General features: G+C 38.3%; 1 long non-coding RNA gene across 1 annotated transcript; it reads left to right on the top strand.

Moving 5' to 3' along the window:
- Window positions 1–2,321: 2,321 nt before the first annotated feature.
- Window positions 2,322–19,518, top strand: LOC123237906. The gene is made up of 3 exons (XR_006505481.1): window positions 2,322–2,425; window positions 4,684–4,782; window positions 17,970–19,518. It is a non-coding gene; the product is annotated as an uncharacterized LOC123237906 (long non-coding RNA).
- The last annotated feature ends 925 nt before the right edge of the window (window positions 19,519–20,443 follow it).

The following is a 20,443-nucleotide window of genomic DNA, read 5'->3' as shown; positions in this document are numbered from 1 at the left end:
TTGTTCTCCTCCTCTGTTTGCTCGGTTGTCTGGATTTTCTCTGTGTAGAAGCTGTCGAGTGTTAAAGACTTCTTTTTTTTGTTATTATTCTTTCTCTTCTGAATTTCCTGTAACTGGTTAGCCATCATTAGCCCAGCAGCTTCTCAGGTTTATCCTCGCTCTCAGTGTCTGTCTGAGATCTATTGGCTCCTGAGGACTGAGTTCTAGTTTTTTCCAAGGTCAAGCCCCCTGGTGGATTCCCTTGCTTGAACCTCTGCAGGAGGTTTCTTTACAAGTCTCAGGGAGCTACTTCCACAGTCGTATACCCGTCTGCACTGGTTCCCCACTTAGGCTTTAGTTCCTGGTTGTGTTTACCTCCACCCACGCCTCTGCTCAGCCTGCACCCAAGCCTCTGCTCAGCCGGCACCCACGCCTCTGCTCAGCCGGCGCTCCGCTCCCAGCGTCCGCTCCCGCGCGCGCGCGCTCAGATTTCGCGTGCGTTCTTGACTTAATGGGGTCCTAAGTCTTGCTGCTCTCAGGAACAGGTCCCGGAGCTGCTGATGACTCGATGGGTGCCCCAAACTTGCTCTATTTCTTTTTAGCTGGGTTCAGAGCTATAGGTGAGTGTGGAGGGGGTGGGGGTGGGGCGGTTGCTCAGCTCGCGCTTGAGTGAGAGCCCTTTTTAGCTTGGAAATGTCTCGATTCTACATACCTTCCACGCTGTGCCCTGTTGTGGGGTTCCTCCGTTCGTCTGGACTTGTTTTTATGTCCCCTTGAGGAGTTTTGTGTGTTTCGGTCAGGAGAGGTTTAGAGCTGCTTCTTACTCTGCCGCCATCTTAACCCGGAACTGCTTGTATTCTTATTTGGAAAACTGGAAAATTTAACCCACATGCTGTAAGTTACTGGCATGGGCATTATACCCCCAAAACTATAGAAGTATTTCAGGCAAACTATAAGCAGGGAAATTCCCTTGCTCCCTTCTATCTTTGTGACTCTTAACCCAAAACATTTGATAACTCCTATAAGAGCCTGAGAGAATTATCCTCCTTGGACCATCCTTTAGTCCTTTAGATGGACAGAGAGATAAATCTCTTAGATATCATCAAGTTGTATCTCAGACACCCCTCTGTTCTCTAAACTATGAGGGTCACCCCCTATGTCTTTAGGCTAACCTCTCCCCTGCCCATGCCTCAGTGCATACCACTTTAGTCACATCTTCACTGTTGTAAAGAGTATAAAGACCCCAGAATTTATGTCATCTGGGAACAGCTTTCCATCTATACTGTTCCACCTAGGAGGCAGTCTTCCTGGCCAAATTCAACAGTACCTTCTAAACTGATAAATTTCTCTTATTTTTAAGCTAAGTTTCATAGTCTTGCATCCTTGCATCCTGACTCAGGGGTTCATCTCGGGCCCCCCACAACAATACTAGCTAAAAGCAATATGAGAAATAATTATAAAGTGGCTCTAAGAAGAGAGTGTCCTAAAGGACCGGAATCATAGGATCAAAGAGTTGAAATGTCCCTTAGACACCATTTAGTCCATCTCTTTTTAGTTTAAATCCAAGGAAACTGAGGTCTAAAGGAGTTAAGTGATTTGTTCAAGAGCCACTCATGCTACATATGACAAAGTGAAAAGTAAAATGGGTTTAAAAAAAAAAAAGTCAAGGAGGTATTGATCAGATAGATTCGACTTTTGGGCCTCTTTATCTCTTCCCAGTGTCCCATATAATTCATGCCATTTTTTGCTTATATGGGCCTTTGATATCTTTAATCTTCCTATCTTCCTAAAGATCACCTGCTTCTAGCAAAGTCCTCGGCCCTCTCTTGGAAGTTAATGAAATCAATAACTCATAGCTACACTGTGCTTTACAGTGTGCTTACAACAAACAGCACAGTAGAATTGTGGAAAGTACTGTCACCCAGACACACGCTAAACTTTTCCTGGAACCAGTCAAATAGAATCATAGAGCCCAGCAGGGTAGAAAAGGTAACAATTCAGTTCCAAATGACAAGAAAGTGAGTAATTCTGTGCCGCCCTCTCCTGCCTGCCCCGGGAACAACCACCACGTCAAATCCCTAGAAATGCTAAAGAAGGTGGGGATAGCTAACTATTCCACTAATCACCTTTCAGTGAAGTCTGCCGTGTTACCTAATCGGATAAAACAACGGTGGGGAGGGCCGGATGATCGACATTGATTTTGACCAATTAGTATGGAGAGTAGGGCACGACCAGTGAGTTCAATGATCAATTGAATTTCAGGGACAGATACGAAGGCGGGGCTTAAGGATCCAGTTGGCCTCTGGGTAGGCGGAACTGAGAAGGAAGAAAAGATGGCGGCGTGAGGAGTTTGGGCTCGCGCCGCGGCTTTGGCCGCCGCTGCTGGCAACCCCCGGCTCTGGGGTTGGCAAGCCCTGTTCAGCCGCCCGCTAGTCTGATAGCGCAGGTAAGTCTGAAAGGAAGATGGATAAATGGTTAAGTGGCACTTTCTCCATAGCGTGGGCTATGGGGAAATGCCCGAATTCGTTTGGTTCTCTACTGGAGCCATCCCGATTGGCCGGAGGTTTGGGACGGGGAGGGAGTTAGGGGGGGCGGAATCTCGAGGTTGCTTTGTCCCTTACTTAGTGAGTTCCCGTCTTCCCCACCCTTTTGCGGCAGCCACCTTTGGCTGGTACCGAGAGTCCCACGTTCCCACCTTCTTTATAGCTTTCGTTGGCCCTCTTCTGGCTGCCTTTCCGATAGCCCGCCCCCTAGACGTTTCCTTAGGGTGACATCTGGGCGTACTTGATGGACCTCCGGTGGCTTGCCCTTGGCTGCCTTTGTGTTATCCTTGGATGTGCCTCTCTGATTGGACAAAACTCGGGTGTGTACGGCATCCGCCACTTTCCCTGTTACATATTGCGGCCTAGGTGACTATTCTTTATCCAGCTTATTATTTGAATTATTTTTGTGCCTCTAATTAGAATCTCAACCCCTCTCCCATCTCTTTTCCAGTTAATAGGAATTGATTTGATCCTAGCCCTCCTTCGTCCTATTGACCTTGAGATTTGTTTGCACAGAAATGTCACCTAGATGGGCTTCATGCTGATCCTGTGCATTGGACGTCACCCAGGCTTTTCATTATGTCCTGAGTAGGCAAATTTTTTTGCCATTTTGTGCCCCACTATTGAGGTCACTTTTAGACCGTGTTGACATTAGCACTTGGAAATTCCCAATCATAGGTTTTTGCTAGAGGATCAGGGGAATCTGTGGTGCTTCTCTTTAGAGGGAAAGGCCAAAGACATTTTTAAGGGACATGGTTATATATATTGTGCTATAAATTCTTTTTGCCATTCTGAGAGTCATCAGAATGCACTATATAAAGTAGATTCAGTAATATAATTTACTTGAGGCTTAATTTAATTTATTATGTAGTAATACTATTTTGTCACTCTTTGAGCTGCAACATCTCCCCCCTCTTATTCCACCATATGAATTCAGAGGCTTTTGTAGACTCCAGATTAGAATATAATGTGGTTTTCTAATTGACGTTTCTCTATATGCTTTAAACTCTGGACTAATGAACTTTATTTTAAATTTTTTTTCCTCCCTGGGGAAGGGCAGGAGGAAAGATATGAAGGGGGAGGGCTGATGAACCTTAAAATCATTTACAGTATCATAACTGCCTTTTACAAAATGTGTCATTTAAGTTATTTAATTTGATCCTCACAGCCCTGGGAGGGAGTTACTGCAGTTGTTCCACTGCAGATAAGGAAGCTGAGACTTAAATAAATCAGGGTGGGGTAGGTAGCAAGAGCATTGGAATAAGTCACTTGAATTTCTTAATTCCTAAATCTTTAATTTCTTCATCTGTAAATTGAGGACTATAATACTTGCACTCTTTATCCTGGGTTGTTCTGACAGGAAGTGCTTTGTAAACTATTAAGTGCTATGTCATTGTTGAGAAGGAATTGTTAGACTTGTCTAGGGTGTGACCCAAGACTTACACCCAGATCTTTTGCCTCTGTGGCCAGTGCTTTTGCACCTATACAAAAAGTCAAGTGTTGGAAAAGGCCAAATTCTTATTTGCTAATGAGTTTATGTGAGAGAAAAGCTCAAGATAAGTTTTATTTAGAGTCATTGTCAATCAAGACCTGTTTAAACAGATATTTCATATTATAAGGATATAGAGTGTTTAGCATAGTCCCTTGTATATAGTAGTGTCTATGTATGGAACAAAAGTATTTCTGAAATTTTATGCCACAATAGGAAGGTTCTTGTTTCTCCAGGGCTTTGAAATATCTAAAAGAGTAGTAATTAGTTACCACTAAGTCATTTCCATGCATTTTTATTAGATAGTAGATTATTGTCCTGTTTAGTCTTTGGCTATAAATAAAAATAAAATAAAATATTATGATAAATCAGCTTAAACCCTTTGAAAGAAAGAAAGGAGGGAGGATTTGGAGGATATGCTTTCTTTAAGCAGGGAAAAATCTGTCACAATTTTTTGGTTATCCTAAAGAGAAATCTTCTAGCACCTCTTTTAGATAAATTTCAGTCCAGGGTAAAGAGTAAATAACTGTCAAGCTGTGGTTTCTCTTTGGTATGTGATAATGCTATTTCTTAAGGTAGATTAGTTCATTTTAACTGCTGCACTGTTCCATAAAATGCTAATGAGGGATCTATTACTTTGAAATTCTGTGATTTTCACTTTTTCCTCTCCAGAGGTTTCTCATCCTAGGCAGAACAATTTTCCACATTTGGGATGTTTGTATTGTCCTCATCTAGAAAGAAAAATAGAATCCAGAGCTCAGGATTTAGTGGGTAAGTAAAAGTTGATGTACCATTCCAAATTTTTGTCTTTTTAATAACCTCTTAATAATTACCTTGACAATTTTCCCTAAGCAAGTAGCAGTTTCTGTTGGGCAAGTGAAAAAAATACAGACTTTATTCAATTTACTACCATACAGGAGGTAGATGGATAAAAATGTTCTATAAATAAGTAAACTTTTAGCCCAGCAAGACTGGTTTAAAACTTAATCAGCATGTGAATGTGTTTTTTAAGTTATAAACATCCTGTAATATAATTTTTATATACTGCTTTCTTTGATACTTCGGGAGCTGTTAAACAAAAACTTCAGGGAATACACACCTGAAAGAGTCCTAATTCTTTGATATCCTCTGAATTTACTACAGAAGGAAAGTAGTTTTTATGTTCAGAAAATTACTTGAAATGTAAATTTCTTAATGTTTTTGCCCAGTTTCCTAATCTAAGAAACAAGTGTCATAACTACTTTGCTCTAATTAATTTTGTGCTGTGACTAGTATTTAATATTATAAACTTAATTGGAAAATTAAAAACCTACTACATGCATTTCATTAATAAAGGAAGACAAACAAAAAAAGGAAAAATAAACTGTTAAATAGACTGTTGGACTATGAAATCTGAACAGATTTATTACCCAGATTCAGTACTTGAAGTAATAATCAGACTTTGATAGTAGAACATTTATGTTGGTGTAATGCAGGAATTTCAGAAAAGATATGAATCTGCATTAGTGAAAGGGATTCTTCATTGGGAACTCCCTATGTCAAAATCACAGGTCTGGCAAAAAAAAAAAAAATAGTCCCAGTGATTTAAAAAGGAGTTCAGGAAAGGAATGAGCCATTATATAGTACCTGTTATATGTCACACACTTTGCTAAGTGATTTTTACAATATCTGATAATGATCCTCACAACAGTCTTGAAAGGTAGGTGCTTGTATTATCCTCATATGCAGTTGAGGAAGCCAAAGCAAACAGATTAATTGACTTTCCTGGCGTCACACAGCCAGTATCTATGGCCATATTTGAACTTGAGTCTTCTTGATTCTAGACCCAATGTTCTATCTACTGTGCCACCAGATGCCTCTTAAAAATATGACTAAAGTCAGTTTGCCCATGCATTATATTTATATCTTCCCTAGATTATAAATTCATGATTTGCAGAAACCATTTTCTGTATAACTTACCCTGTGGTGTCTAGCATAGTACTACATGCAATTAAACAATTTCTTATTAGCAATGCTTTTGGCAACATTATAAAATAATATTCTAAATTTGCAGTCTACATAGGAGGGCAGGATGACTCTTATTCTACACAATGAATCATTCTTGTCTCCAAAAACAAAACAAACCATGGTTTTTTATTCCCTGAGTGAGGTAGTCAACTTATTTCTATCAATTTTCACTGAAAAATTGTTTTCCTTTTTTTTTTTTTAACTAGTAAATCAGTCATTAATTACATACTCACTTTGACTATAGTCAAATGGCTTCAGAGGCTTGGAAATAAAATTTATTGGACTCTAGCTTTATAGGCAGGGCATGTTTTTCTGGGTTCTACATATTTGAATTATAATTCTTCTCCCTTAACACTATAGAAACTTGCTTCCATTCTCTCTTGAGTTCAAGCATTTAATAATAGTTTGTGTACTGTATACTATTTGATGCTGAAGGAAGTACAAAGGTTCATGAATATAACACTATTATAGCAGTTAAGAAATAAAGGTAAATGATTTAGATACAAAATGAAATGTAAGTATATAAGAGAAGTAAAGGGAAAAGTTTATGAGATTTCTGAATAGGGGAAAGCATTTCTAGATGATAAGATTGGGTTACTGAAGTAAGTGATATTTTTAGTTGGGCCTTCAAAGTAGATAAGATTTCAGCAAGTAGAGACTAAGCAAGGAATAAGATTCTAGAAATAAGGACAGCAGGAAAGCATAGTACATCAACAAGGTAGTATTTGCCTGAAGATTAGAATATTTAGAAGGGAGTAATATGAGCTAAAGCTGGAAAACTCCATTGCTGCCAGGTGATGGATGGCTGTGTTGGCTGTTGTGAATCCTGTTATCCAAATTGCATAGATCCAGTCAACTATTTGGGGACACTTGGCATGTATTTCAAGAATATAGTCTACAAATGAATATCCATATTATTGTGAGGAAGACTAGATTAGAGTAGTTATTGATTAGGTATTAAGTACATAGCAGGAAGGAGCTAGAGCTGGGAATTCCAGGATGGAATGAGGGGTGGAGAAGTGTGTCTGTTCCCGGAGTGAGGACTCCATTAGTGGTGGGCAAAAACTGTTGCCAGCCTGGGAGACCTCAGAGCAAAGGACACCCTGCTTCCTGTTTTTCCCTTGGGATCCTGAGTGGTGTGGCATCTAGCAAAAAGGACAAGATCTACAGTGCCAAAGGAAGAAGGAGAAGTTTGAAATCTGGTGGACAGCGTTCAAGCACTCCCTCACAACCTGGTTCCTAAGACAACCTTAGCTCCTGGCATCCAGAGATCATCAGTAGATTGCGTTGAGAATCCCAAAGCCACAAAGGCCCTAGCTGTACTCAAGCCTGGCAGGTTCCAGGTCTGAGGAAGTTGCCCAGAGACTCCATTTATAGCTCCTTGGGCCCTGTTAGTTTAGATCACTTAGATAAGAGTAGAATAAGTCCTCCCATTACCCTGTGGTTTTATCCTTTAGATTTTAAGTATAGAAATCCCTTTCCCACCTTTTAGTCAAACATAATTAAAGCTGTTAAGTCCCTTTTACCTTGTTAGCCTGTTTCTAGACTCTGGCTTAGGGGAAGCTGAGTGACAGTTAAGATCAACTGCCATTCCTGTGGGAATCCAGTAAACTCTGGTCTCTCCATCCTGATCCAGTCTCTCATAAATCCCAGAGTGTGATCCCACATACCACTTAGTTTATTTATAATATCCCTGGTGACCCCATTACCTTACATATATTTTCTACAATATTTGAGATATTAATGTATATTCTATGAAATTTTCAGGGTTATAAACTTTAGGTTTTATGGTCTTTGTGCTTTTTAGTGTTAATAGATGCTGGGACAGCTAGGTAGTTCAGTGGTTTGAGAGCCAGGCCTGGAATCAGGAAGACCCAGGTTCATATCTGTCCTCAGACCCTTCCTAGCTGTGTGACCCTGGGCAAGTCACTTAACCTCAGTTGCCTATCCCTTACCCCTCTTCTGCCTACTTAATTCTAAGACATAAAGTAAGGATTTAAAAAAAAAAAGTCTAAATGCTATGGGATCTGTGAATTATGTATATTGTTTTGATTTGTTGGCTTGGGCAAATATTTTACTTCATGATCAGCTCCTTTTTTTCCTCATGAATTATTTTAGCAGAATTTGACTAGAAAACGACTTGGATTCTGATTTGAATTAGTAGTACTAGTAGCAGTAATGGAAGGTAAAGCTAGTTTTTGTTACCATATCAAGTTTTTAGCTACATATAAAATAGCTATAGCACTTTATAATTGTGAATTGTTTATTAGATAACAGTAATGCACTGAATTTGCAGAACCCAAAGTTGGCTTATGAAAGAATTTTTGCCCTATGGAATTATAGTTTTTAATTATTCAAACAAATGAGAAAGTTTTTAGAAGTTATACAAGAGAGTGAAGATAATACCATTTATAGAAAGAGCCTGTACTATTAACTAGATGGATACTTGAAAACATTACTAATGGGGAAAAGAAAATTATCTTTCCCCTTAAACCAGATTTTTATTAGAGGTCTTTTATAGTGTAGGGGTAACTGATGCCCAATTTGCTTCAGGAGCCATTTGCAGCCTTATCCTCATTGACCAGAAACAAGGGTTGTATAGGAGGAAGGTTAGAGGGAAAATACTTCTTTCTCTTCTCATATTTCTTTAACTTTCTTCTCTTCTAATTTTTATCAAGTCAGCTACCCACAGGAGACTTAACTGCCTCATTGTTAGCTTTTTCTTTCCTATTCTTCATTTATATAACCTGAGAAAAGATTTTGCTAATCCTTAAATAGAAAAAAAAAATCTTTCCACAAAGTAGGATTGAGAACTGTAACAGATTAGTGATTATAGGAACTGATGATTAAAGAAAGACTGATTTTAACCCCTTGTTTTTTAGGATATTTGTTGTTGAGGCTAGGACTAAGAATTAAAGACTGTATCAAATTAAGTTGGGCATAGGACTCAAACCAGAGTATATAAAAATTGGCCATAGATGCCTACACAAAGTATAATGCAGAAGTAGGAATGGGCCTATCTATAAAACAATATTGTAGCTTGTTAAGTTACCTTGTAGAAATTCCAAGCAAATAAGTTACTAACTTCTTACAGTGATCTACAGAGATAAAAAGTTTTAAAGTAGTTTTTGGAAACTAGGATTCTTGATTGGGGATTGCTGGTCCCCAATCAAGCTAATTTTGACTTCAAACTAGACTCCTTTTGATATGGCATGTATCATTGGAGACTGTTGTTCCCAGCTCTGAATGCCATTGTGCTTGAGGTAAAGAATTCTTCCACTAGCAACCTTTATACAATTTGACCTCACGTCAGAGAGCCTTTTACAAATTATATGTCCAGATTTCTTCTCTCCCATCTTCTATCACAGTCATAATTTCCCTACCTAAAAGATGTCCCCACGTATTCTTTACAGCCCTTCTTCAATAGTTAATTCCCTAACATTAATAGTTATCAGCTTCTGTTCTTTTCCATTTTTAATGAATCCTCATTAGATATGCTTTTCTTTGTGGTTTGTTAGGAGAAAAAAATACATTCATTTAAATTATTCTGTAGTTATCTCTACATTTCGTTTTTGGAAAATATAATTTAGTAAATCATTGATCTAGGTTCAGTTTTATCCTTCTTCCAATTCATTGCATGACCCAGAACAAGTTCTTTTCAATGTCTTTGTTTCCCCAGGTGCACAGTGAAGATAATAATAATTTTTACTTGCTTACCTCACTGGTCTGTTACAGGAATTAATGAGGTCATGTCTTTGAAATGGTTTTACTCAAGGGTGTAGTACCAGGCAGGCACATAACAATTAGCAGTTATTAATCATTTTGTAAATCAGTTTTTTGTACATTAACCAGATTCCAATGTCACTTCTATTCTAGGTTAATCTTTTGAACAAATAGGCTATATCAGCTATTTCTTGTAAATTCCTAATCTTTCACACAGGGTTATGACTACTATTTTGCAGAACCCCAGAATCAGGAACTAGCCGTACAAAGAGAAATATGAAATGTGATATTTCCCTATCAAGTCCTTTGTGGTCTTGAGACTTTAGTTTGTTTCCTGTAGAACAGTAGTATTACATTATGCCTCTGAATGCTAATGAGAATCATTTTCCTTTTCTCTTAATTCCCAGTAGCTATGATTTAGATACTTATTTCTCCTTTGAGGGAATAACTTTGGTTTGCATGTGCTTGTGTTATTTCTGTATTTTATTTCATATGTGACTGAGTATTGGAGCTGGATACTTCCTTTTGAAGGTCAGAATTGGACAGCAAGAAATTATAGACTGTTGTGTCAAAACAGTGTCAGGAACCACAGAAAGCAGGGACCAACTGCATCTTGCAGAAGGACCTTAGTTTCTTCTCTCTGTAGGAATGTTCCACAGTATAGGTGAAGGGAAATACAGGAAACCAGAATTTTTTGGTTCAGGCTTTGAACTAGCCCATGTAAGCTCCGGCTAATGAACTGTCTTGTAACCAGGAGGTGATAAATCATTTCATTGCGGGGTTGTAAGCATCCCATCTCACCCACTATATTTCTTGCTTAATTTACACATTTTCCTGATGAGTCTTCCGTATTTCACAGCTTCATTCCCTAGACTTTTCCAGCAAGTTTCCACATTTATATTTGTAGTAGGGAAAAAAACCAAATAGGGTTTTAGAAAAAGTCAGGTTGTTAATTAGGATCCTGGTTACAGTGTTGTCAGTTCTGTGTGTTGTCAGTTCTGTGTCCAGATGTTCCTTCTAAACTAACAAATCTAAACTCTCTTCCATAGCCTTTGCTTTCCATACTATATTTGTTGTGCTCCCTCATGGGAGGAGCATGTAAACCCCTGTCACTAGCAAAAAGAAAGACCTTATATATACCAAAATATTTAAAGCAGGACTGTTAGCAGAATGCCTATCACATAGTGGGTGCTTAAATGTTTATTGATTTCATAGTAGTAAGGAACTGGGAACAAATCAGATGGCCAGTGACTAAAGAGGCTATGGATCAGGAGCATAGTATGTTACTATGTAAATAATGCATATAATAAATGCAGAAAATTAGATGAAATGATACAAAGTGAAGTTAATAAAAACCTAGAAAGCAGTAGACAGAAAATATCAAAATAAACAGTGAAAATGGGAAGTAAAGAAGCACCACAAGCCAAGCCTGGCTACAATAGAAGAAGGCCTCTTCTCCCACCTTACTTGTCTTCCATGCCAGGTTGCCCTGTGAAGCTCTGCATACAACAACAGACTTTCTTAATATGCTGGTTGGTTTTTGTTTTTGTTTTTGTTTTTTAATTTTTTCCCTTTTTTATTCTTTGTTATGAGGGATATCTTTCTGGGAGTGGAGGGGATCTGTTGGCAAATGTAAAGAATATTAAAAGTTTATCAGTAACATTTTATTTTAAAAGGCATTTCTGCTTTTGTATCCCCAGTAGCTGGATGCTTAGTAAATTTCTTTCATTTTTCTGTCTTTTTAGGGTAATTAATGTGCCTTTGTAATGATTTTGATTAAACATTTGCCATGTACCAGGTACTGTGCTAGAACACAAAATCAAAAGCAAGAGAATCTCTACTCTCAAGGAATTTATATTTTTCTAGAAGATGCAAGAAACAGAGGGTAATGGGAGCCAGGGATAAAGTATAAGACTAAAATAAATCACTTGCTTTCAAGGAGTTTAAGTTTTATTGAGTGAGTATAAATGTATATTCAGGAAAGTGAATATAAAATATATATTTATATGTAAAGTACTTTACAAAATTAATTTAGTCTTAATCTTGTGTAAATTTATATTCTCAAAATCAGTTTATGGGGCAGCTGTGTAGCTCAGTGGATTGAGAGCCAGGCTTAGAGACCAGAGGTCCTAGGATCAAATCTGGCCTCAGACACTTCCCAGCTGTGTGACCCTGGGCAAATCACTTAATCCCCTTTGCCTAACCCTTATCACTCTTTTGCCTTGGAATCAAATGGAAGGTAAGGATTTTAAAAAAAAAATCTGTTTAATAATTTCAGACACAATAAAACTTAAAAGGCTCTATTTGTGCAAAAATATTTTTAGCCACTATATTGGCAAAGATTTAGAAATTGAAGAGGTGTCCATTACTTGGAGAATGAATGAACAAGTTGTGATACATGGTTTTAATGGAATACTATTGTACCATAAGAAATGATGAACAGGGTAAGTTCAGAAAAACTGGAAAGGCTTATATAAACTGATGTAAAGTGTGGTGAGCAGAACCCAGAGAACAGTGTATTCAGTAACAGAAATTTTGTACAATGATCAACTGTGAAGGACTAAACCAATCATTAGCAAAACAAGGTTCCAAGATGACCCCAAGGGACTCATGATAAAAAATGTTCTTCATAGTTGAAGGAGCTGATGGAATCTGATTGCAGATGAAAGCATACTGTCTTTCATTTTAATTTCCTTCATGAGTTTTTTATGGTATGTGTAATTATGTATCTTCTGTCATAGTATGGGGAATATGGAAATATGTATTACATGAAAGCACTGTTATAACCTGTATCAGACTACCTCCTGTGTGGGGGTAGGGGGAGTTGTGCCAGGGAGAAAATCTGAATTGCAAAATATCAGAAAGCAGTTATCAAAAATTATTTCTATGTGTAATTGAAAAAAAAATTTTTAGAGTTTAAAAAAACTATCAGACTCAAAACATTTTTTTCAAAAACCTTAACTTTTTTGTAGGAGAAATAAGGTAGGGTAAATATTTAAATCTAAAGGAGGAAGAAGGGAGTCCGGGTTATGTTATAGGTTAGTTTCCAGGAAGACTTGATGTTGTTACTAGAGGTGTGTGACTGCTTTAGCTTGGTTGGAATAAAGTAGGTAAGAACTATATTGAATCCCAGCACTTTAAGATAGTATATTCACAGGTTCTAGAAAATAACATTTAAAAAAATTAATCCTTTATTTTTACATCACTTTCATTTCAAAATACATTCTCCAGACCAGACCAATGAACTATCCCTTGCATCAGTATAAAAAGGAAGTGAGATTCCCAGCTGTGTGACCCTGGGCAAGTCACTTGACCCCTATTGCCTACCCTTACCACTCTTCCACCTATAAGTCAATGCACAGAAGTTAAGGGTTTAAAAAAATTTAAAAAAATTAAAAAAAAAAAAAAAAAGGAAGTGAAAGGCAGTTCAGCAAAACTAATCAATACATCAACCAAATGTAGCAATATATGCCATATTACATACCCATAATTCCCCACCCCTATATCTGCAAAGAAAAAGGAGAGGTGTATTTTCTCATTTTCTTCTGGGCCAAATTCAGGTGTTACAGTTAGGACAGAATTCATTTTAGAGTTTTCAATGTTTCCATTTTGTCATGTATATGCTTTTCTGGTTCTTCACTTTGTATAAGTTATATGTCTTTTCATGCTTCTGTGAATTTATGATCGTGTATTTCTCCTGTAAGTTTGTTTTAATTTTTTAGCCTTTTTTTCAGAAACATAAATTCAGACTTGGCTAATATTTTCATTTAAAAAGTATAAAAGGCATATCATCTTACTGTAATGCAAGGTGGCTAACAGAAACCTTTTGCTTCTGCAATTTCGAACGGTCACAGAAAGTCAGTTAGAGATCTTAGAATCTTCAGAAAGTCAGTTAGAACCTGAGACTATAAATAGAGGTGAAGCTCCAACTGACGGGGCTTTTGCCTTCTGGCTTTCGCTTTGGCTGGAGGCTTTTGCTTTTTTTGGCTTGTCTTTGGCCTTTTGACTTCGGCCTTGACCTGTGCTTATTTTGTCTTCAGGAAATTTAGACCTATCTGATTTCTCTGAACCTCTCCCTGATCTCTCTTCATTTACATCCCTCCCTTTCCCCTGAATTTCCCTTTGGGCCCTGGGAGGAAGGGAGGGCTTGGTGATTGAACATTGTGGGTTTAATTTCAGTAGGCAAGTAGGGCATCCTCAAATAAGTCACCCCTAGTTTTAGTGATTTGGTAAAGACTTTACTTGAAAGGCAGTCAAAGCATCCTGACTGGGAGAGCAGGCTCTCTCAGTCTAACCCTCTCCTGTTACCCATCCCTCACCATTCCAGCCTTCTCCCTAGCAGTGAGAAAACCTAAACCCTCTTTCCCTCTGATTATTCCTGACTTTAATAAATCCCCTTTGTTACTTATTCAAAGCCTCTGGTAAATCATTGTATCGAAAATTAAGGCAAGGGCTGAAGAGGGAAGGAATTATTTTCTTTTATTTCTTGAGGGACTGCAGGCATCCATCTTGGCAGGAAGTCCTTACCCAAGACTTCCTGCAGCCATCAGTTTCACTGGCAGGGAGGAGCCCTTTCAACTCCTCCCTCAAGGGACTTTAGAAACTAACAATAGAAAACCCCAGCCTTGATCTAAATATTTCTTACTAGCCTAATTCCTTCCTCTGAATCCTCTATCTCAAGCCTCAGTGAATAAACCTGTTTGAGCTGCCCTTCTACATACTCCCTTTCCCTTATTTCCTATATACCTTGTTATAATTATTGGAGGTCTCTTGATCTATTTGAGATAGTAAATTGATGTACAGAGAGAAATAAGATGACCCTTCTCCCTTATAACAGTTGCCCAGGCAGGATCCTTCAGGTCTAAGAGGTATATCCCTTCAGGACCCACCTGGGGTTAATTGATATGTTGATTTGGGCTCTTTAGCTAGGATAACGCCTTGTATTCTAACTGTGATTTCTCCCTTCCCAAAACAAGCTTTGAAACTGCTTTAGGAAGGTACTTTAAACTTTATATTAAACAAGAAGGATGTGGGTAAAGGACTGTGGTATAGGAGACCCTATTCTAATGTTTACTAATGAAATCTCAACTGCTGGCAGATGAAGAATCAATGTAGCTTCCCTCTGGTTCAGCCTGGCCAGGACTAAACCAGAGTAGGTAAACTGCTGGGATATCTTTGACTACTTCTTCAATAGATCTTCAGCCTTACAGTTGAGTTATGTCCACCCTTTCCACCCTCTTCTTCGTCTCCTGCCCATTTCCCGGATCCCTCCCGGGCCCTGGGAAACCTAGATATCTAGATGATGAAACTCCTAATACAGTTAGACACCAAGGTGGTGGTCAGGTACAGGAAGAGTTTGCAGAGAGATGTTTGCACTCTCTCACTCCCAAGACCAGGATCCACCGATCTCCAGCCTCAGCACAGGTCAAAGACCCAGAACTTCTGCTCAGGATTCTCAACTGCCTCTCACATGACTTCCCTGGGAACATTCCATCCAGCTGACTTATTTGTCAATCAAAGGTGAACTTCAAGCTCCCAGAGATTCAATATAACAATAATATTAAATATTTCTTACTAGCCTAATTCCTTCCTCTGAATCCTCTATCTCAAGCCTCAGTGAATAAACCTGTTTGAGCTGCCCTTCCACATACTCCCTTTCCCTTATTTCCTATATTCCTTCGCTTACCTTCATTCCTCCTCCAATCACCTTATAATCACCTATTTCCCCTTTTCCTTCCTCACTACCCAAATTGCCCTGAGACCTGCTCAAAGATTACCTTACTTCTTCATAACATAACTAATCAAGGCTAATTCTTCAGCAGAGGTGTAAATAGAGCTGTGTTTAGTAATTGGCCTGCTACTGTAAGAAATAAAATTTAGTTATTATAGTTATATCTTTAAAATATGTGGCCGCCAGGAATCAACAATTCAGGTTGATTCCGTAATTAAATCAGACCCAAGTCAGCATCGGGTTGAGGAGTTTATTTACAATCAGGAAGGTGAGTAGGGATAAAGAGAAGAGGGAGGTTAGAAGACTAAATAAATGAAGCTGTAAGCCGCAAGGCCCAACAGCCGGATAGGCAGAGTTTAGAATTGGCCCAGCTAGGCCAAGGAAGCCAGCCTAACTTACCCACGTGACAATACAGAGTGTAATCTGTCTGTGGTCTCAGGAGATGCTTCTTCTTCCAGTTCCACACGGCAACTCCTCCCACAGGAAGTTCACTCACTTACTTAAAGAGAATGTGTCTTTCATCACTTCCTGTGTTCCACCTCTAATTCAAATGGACAAATGGCAGTTTCTACATTGATTTGGACTGCCCAAAGGGCAGTCCCTTATTCTTGATTTGTTACTTATTGTCACGTGTGGGTAACTCTCTCCCCTCCCCACTAAGGGAGGTGGGAGTGACATCATTAGCACGCCTGTGTTGAGTAGATTCTTGACTATTAAATGGGATCTGGCTAATTCTATTTACACACTACTTTGTCTAACTATTACATATATACCTTTAGAGTAGTTTCAGATGCAACTGATTTCTACTCTCATTCATGAGATGGAGTATATTGTAATTGCTAGAGGAGGGCAGAAAATAGGATGTGTTTCATAGATTGAAGGACTAAATAAATAGGAATTTTTTATGTCTTTAGAGAGTAGTCACCACATTTTCTTCCCTTGGAACTCACTTAGCTGTCCCACATTATTATATTTAAATCCACCGAATTGTCAGAAAGCAGTACAGAGTACAAAATTCCATTGTTTATTTTTTATCAACGCATTGAACATGGTAGAACAAAATTCATCCTTAAAGACTGGTTTCTAACAATTTTTCTCTCATGCATGGGTAAAGATTGTATGACTATAGATTCAGAGCTTAAAAACACCTTGTAGTTCAACCCCTTCACTTTACAGAAGAGAAAACTTGAGTTTAGAGAGGCTAAGTGACTTTTCCAGAGTTACACAGGTAGTAATTGCTGAGCTGGTCTTTGAATAGAAGTCCTCTGACTCTAGATTCAGTTCTCTTTCTGTTAGGCCATGCTATTTCCATCAGTCACATAAGTTCCTTGAAAAATATAACGAGGGGGCAAGCTCTGTGAATGGAGAGTTTGGCTTAAGAGACTGGAGGTCCTGGGTTCAAATATGCCCTCAGACACTTCCTAGCTGTGTGACCCTGGGCAAGTCATTTAACCCCATTGCCTAGCCTTTACTACTCTTCTGTCATAGAACCAATACTTTGTATTGATTCCTAGATGGAAGGTAGGAACCAAAAACAAACAAACAAATAAGTGTGTGTGTGTGTGTGTGTGTGTGTACATACACACATACATATATATACACATATACATATATGATAAAATGAGATAGTATTGTTGTTTGGTGGTCTTTGTATTATAAATGTTTAGCTGGGCATAAAGCAAAGAGACATGTGTTCTCCCAAAGTGTTTGCCATTGGCATGGAGATTGCTCATCTCATAATAGAAAGCAAGATCCTTGTAGATAGCAACATTCTTCATAATCTCTCTTTTTTTTTTTTTTTTCCCTAATCCTTACCTTTTGTCTTGGTCACGGCTCTTAAGATAGAAAGCTAAGAGCCAGGCAAACGGAGTTAAGTGACTTGTCTAGGATCACACAGCTAGTAAGTATCCAGGGCCAGATTTTAACCCAGGTCCTCCAGACTCTAGGCCTGGCCTTGTATCCACTGTGCCACCTAACTTCTCCTAATGTTTTTCTGAATGGCGCTGCTCTAATTATAACAGGCTTACATATGTTGAACATGGTCTTTAATTAATTAAAGACATTTGAGTTCAGCCTAATAATCCACATAAGAAAACACAAAGTGGCAAGAAAGCACAGTAGAGCTGGCCCATCGGTACTTTGCTACCACTAGATACCGAACTGGCCCAAAATTAAGAGGAAGAGAGTGTTGTAGGTTACATTTGGGAAATTAAACAGTGTTTATAATTTGTGGGTATGTCTGTAAATTTACGGATCTTTTCTGTGACTTTTTTTGGTTTCTTTTTTGGAAGTAACATTTTGTTTAGTATTTTGGTAGTGCTTGGTTCTTGTGGTTGAAATTTTTAAACTGCGTGCTTTCAATATCTATACAGATGCAGTTGTGTAATACCTATGGTTTTTGTTTTTGTTTTTTTATAGAAAGAAACTTTTAGCAATGAAAAAAGCTCAAGCTGAAATAACTATCCTAATTATTCTACTTTTCTTTTGTGTTTTTTAGATCCTTCACTATTTTCTCAGGTGGCCCTGGTCCTGTTTCTTTTATCTAACTGCAGTCCTTGGCCTTGACATGTGGATCTGTCTCCTCTCTACTTTAACTTCCTGGACCAGAATGGAAAAGATTTTTTCACTCCATGATCTACTTCTCAAATCCAGCACATTCAGGTTGTTCGGTGGCTTCCCACAGTGTGCCATCTGGCTGACATCATGCCAATTCTGCCAAGAAAAAAGAAGCAATTGATGTTGGTATTTAGCTTCTATTTGCTTAGATGAGAAAAGGGATTTTTTTTTTCAGAAAGATAAATAACATTTATGTTAATGCCAGGTGCTTAGATGGTGGCATTTGTGAATTCTTTGCCCTTTATGCCCTAAAAGATTATACACAGCAAGAAGTCAAAATGTCTGCAGGGGCCACTTGTATCCTTCTCTTTGGACTAGTATAAAATTACATTTTATTGTATTGTACATGAATTGTATTCACAATTACAGCAGGAAATCTTCCATTTCAATATGGAAAGTACATTTCAGAAACTAAAAATATATTTGAATCCTAATTCCACAATACAGATTTCTCTGTTCAGAGCAAGGGCCAATTCTGCAGTTACCCATGTGATATGATAAGTAAAACAGCTCCTATACGATATAATATTCCTGAATTGATTGTGTGTGTGAAGAAAACAAGAACAAATACTTTTATGCATGGGTACATCCACATTTATCAGAAAGAAGAAAGATTTCTTCCAAGAAACAAAGTCTGGCTGCATTTCCTTTCCCCTGGGTATCTTTTGGTTGCTTCATACCATTTTAAGATGTTTTTCTATTTTCACAAGAAAGGAGTACATCCCATGAATGCATTCCTGGGTCTACAGGAGAACATTTTCACTGAGTTTTGACTAAACAAGTTTTGATCTTGCTAAGAGTGTCTTATGTGATATATATAGCTTACTGTGTCATCTTTCTGCCTTGTGGAGTGTTATAGGACATTGTGGAACTGGCTTTTCATACTGTTGTGACCAAGAGTGAACTGCAACAAGGGGCCCGACACTGTATACTTAGAATATCAGATCAAACCTGCAGTTGGCTATGAATATAGCAGAATGGAAAAAGAGTGGGAGTAGGGAAGGTATTTTCCTGTATAACTCCTTCCTGAGAGATGAAAAGCAAAAATGTTTTGTGGGCCTCCATCTGACTAATGTATCTGCATGATGTAGTGTCATGGAACATTTTCAGCTTAAGGTGGCTGTGTGGGTGATTTCTGTAAGTGAAACTGTAGCATCTCACCAGAGGGTGAGCCTCAAAATAATGCCCATCAACCTGTGCTTGAAGCAGAATGAATTGAAATCCAAAAGAAATTTAGGAGCTAACCTCTGGCCTTCCAACTCTCCCCCCCCCCAAAAAAAAAAAGAAGAAGAAGAAGAAGAAAGATCCACAAAGTGGTTTCCTATCTGCATTAGGCAAGGAATATAGACTAGTTTGTTTTCCTCTGGAGTCGGGGTGGGTGGTTAAGGAACAGAAAGGGACAATGAAAACCTCTCTCTTGGCAGTTGAAATTCTTCCTTGCTCCTGCACCTGAGAGATGCACAGAGTTTGGGATAATTTGTTATTAGCATAGGAAAACAGCTAGCCTCTTTTATTTGTTATCTTACACAACTAGAGAAATCAGTGTAAAACTTGTCAGATGATAAGACTCATACCTTGTTGCATCTTTGTGTTTCTGGGAATGCGTATTTCCAGAGCCTTGGTATGATGTTGGAGTAAAGAGCCCATATTCATGATTGTTCTACCCAAGTGGAATTTCTGGTAAAGGTAGCAATCACCAAAATGGAATATTGGCCTCTGTTTGAATAATAGAATTTGGCAAATGGGGATTGAAATAAAAAACAAAAATGTCCTGGGGTGGGGGGATTTGGATAAAATATGATTTTATAAGAACAATAGTTAAAGATTGACTAGTAGTAAAATGCAGCATGTCTCTGACGTCTTAGTGCAGTTTTAAAGTTTTATTAGCTAAAAATCTCTGTACTAAAACTTTTGGGAAACCCAGTGTAAGTAGTCCTGTTTTTGGAAAATTGTATGTTTCGGTGATCAGATATCTTCCAGTTAACATGGGCAGCTCTCTCAGGCATTTGTATATTTTTTTCATTTGTTAATATTCAGAAAGATAAAGAGCAGTATTTTTGGAAAAACTTATTAACTAAAGGGTCATATTTACTACAGGTGCCACTGAGATGTTGAGAAAGATTTTGTATCTTGTTTCTCTGCCATCCCCTTTAATGTTTTATTGTTGATAGCCTTTCTGGCAAGATCTGCTGGCAGGTAGCAGGGCCATCCTATTCTCCTTACTTCTTCTGTCAAACTTGCCACAGATCTACTGTAGCCCATTGGTGCTCCTGGCATCAGACCTCCTTTAGATCCTTTAGAGTTCTCTGAGTTCATAGCCAGTAAACAAATGTTCCATGTTTTTCTTAAATATAC

The sequence above is a fragment of the Gracilinanus agilis genome, chromosome 2, assembly GCF_016433145.1.
Source record: "Gracilinanus agilis isolate LMUSP501 chromosome 2, AgileGrace, whole genome shotgun sequence".
In the NCBI taxonomy this organism is placed as follows: domain Eukaryota; kingdom Metazoa; phylum Chordata; class Mammalia; order Didelphimorphia; family Didelphidae; genus Gracilinanus; species Gracilinanus agilis.
Note: the sequence above shows the minus strand (reverse complement) of the source record. Positions and strands in the feature narration are given on the sequence as shown.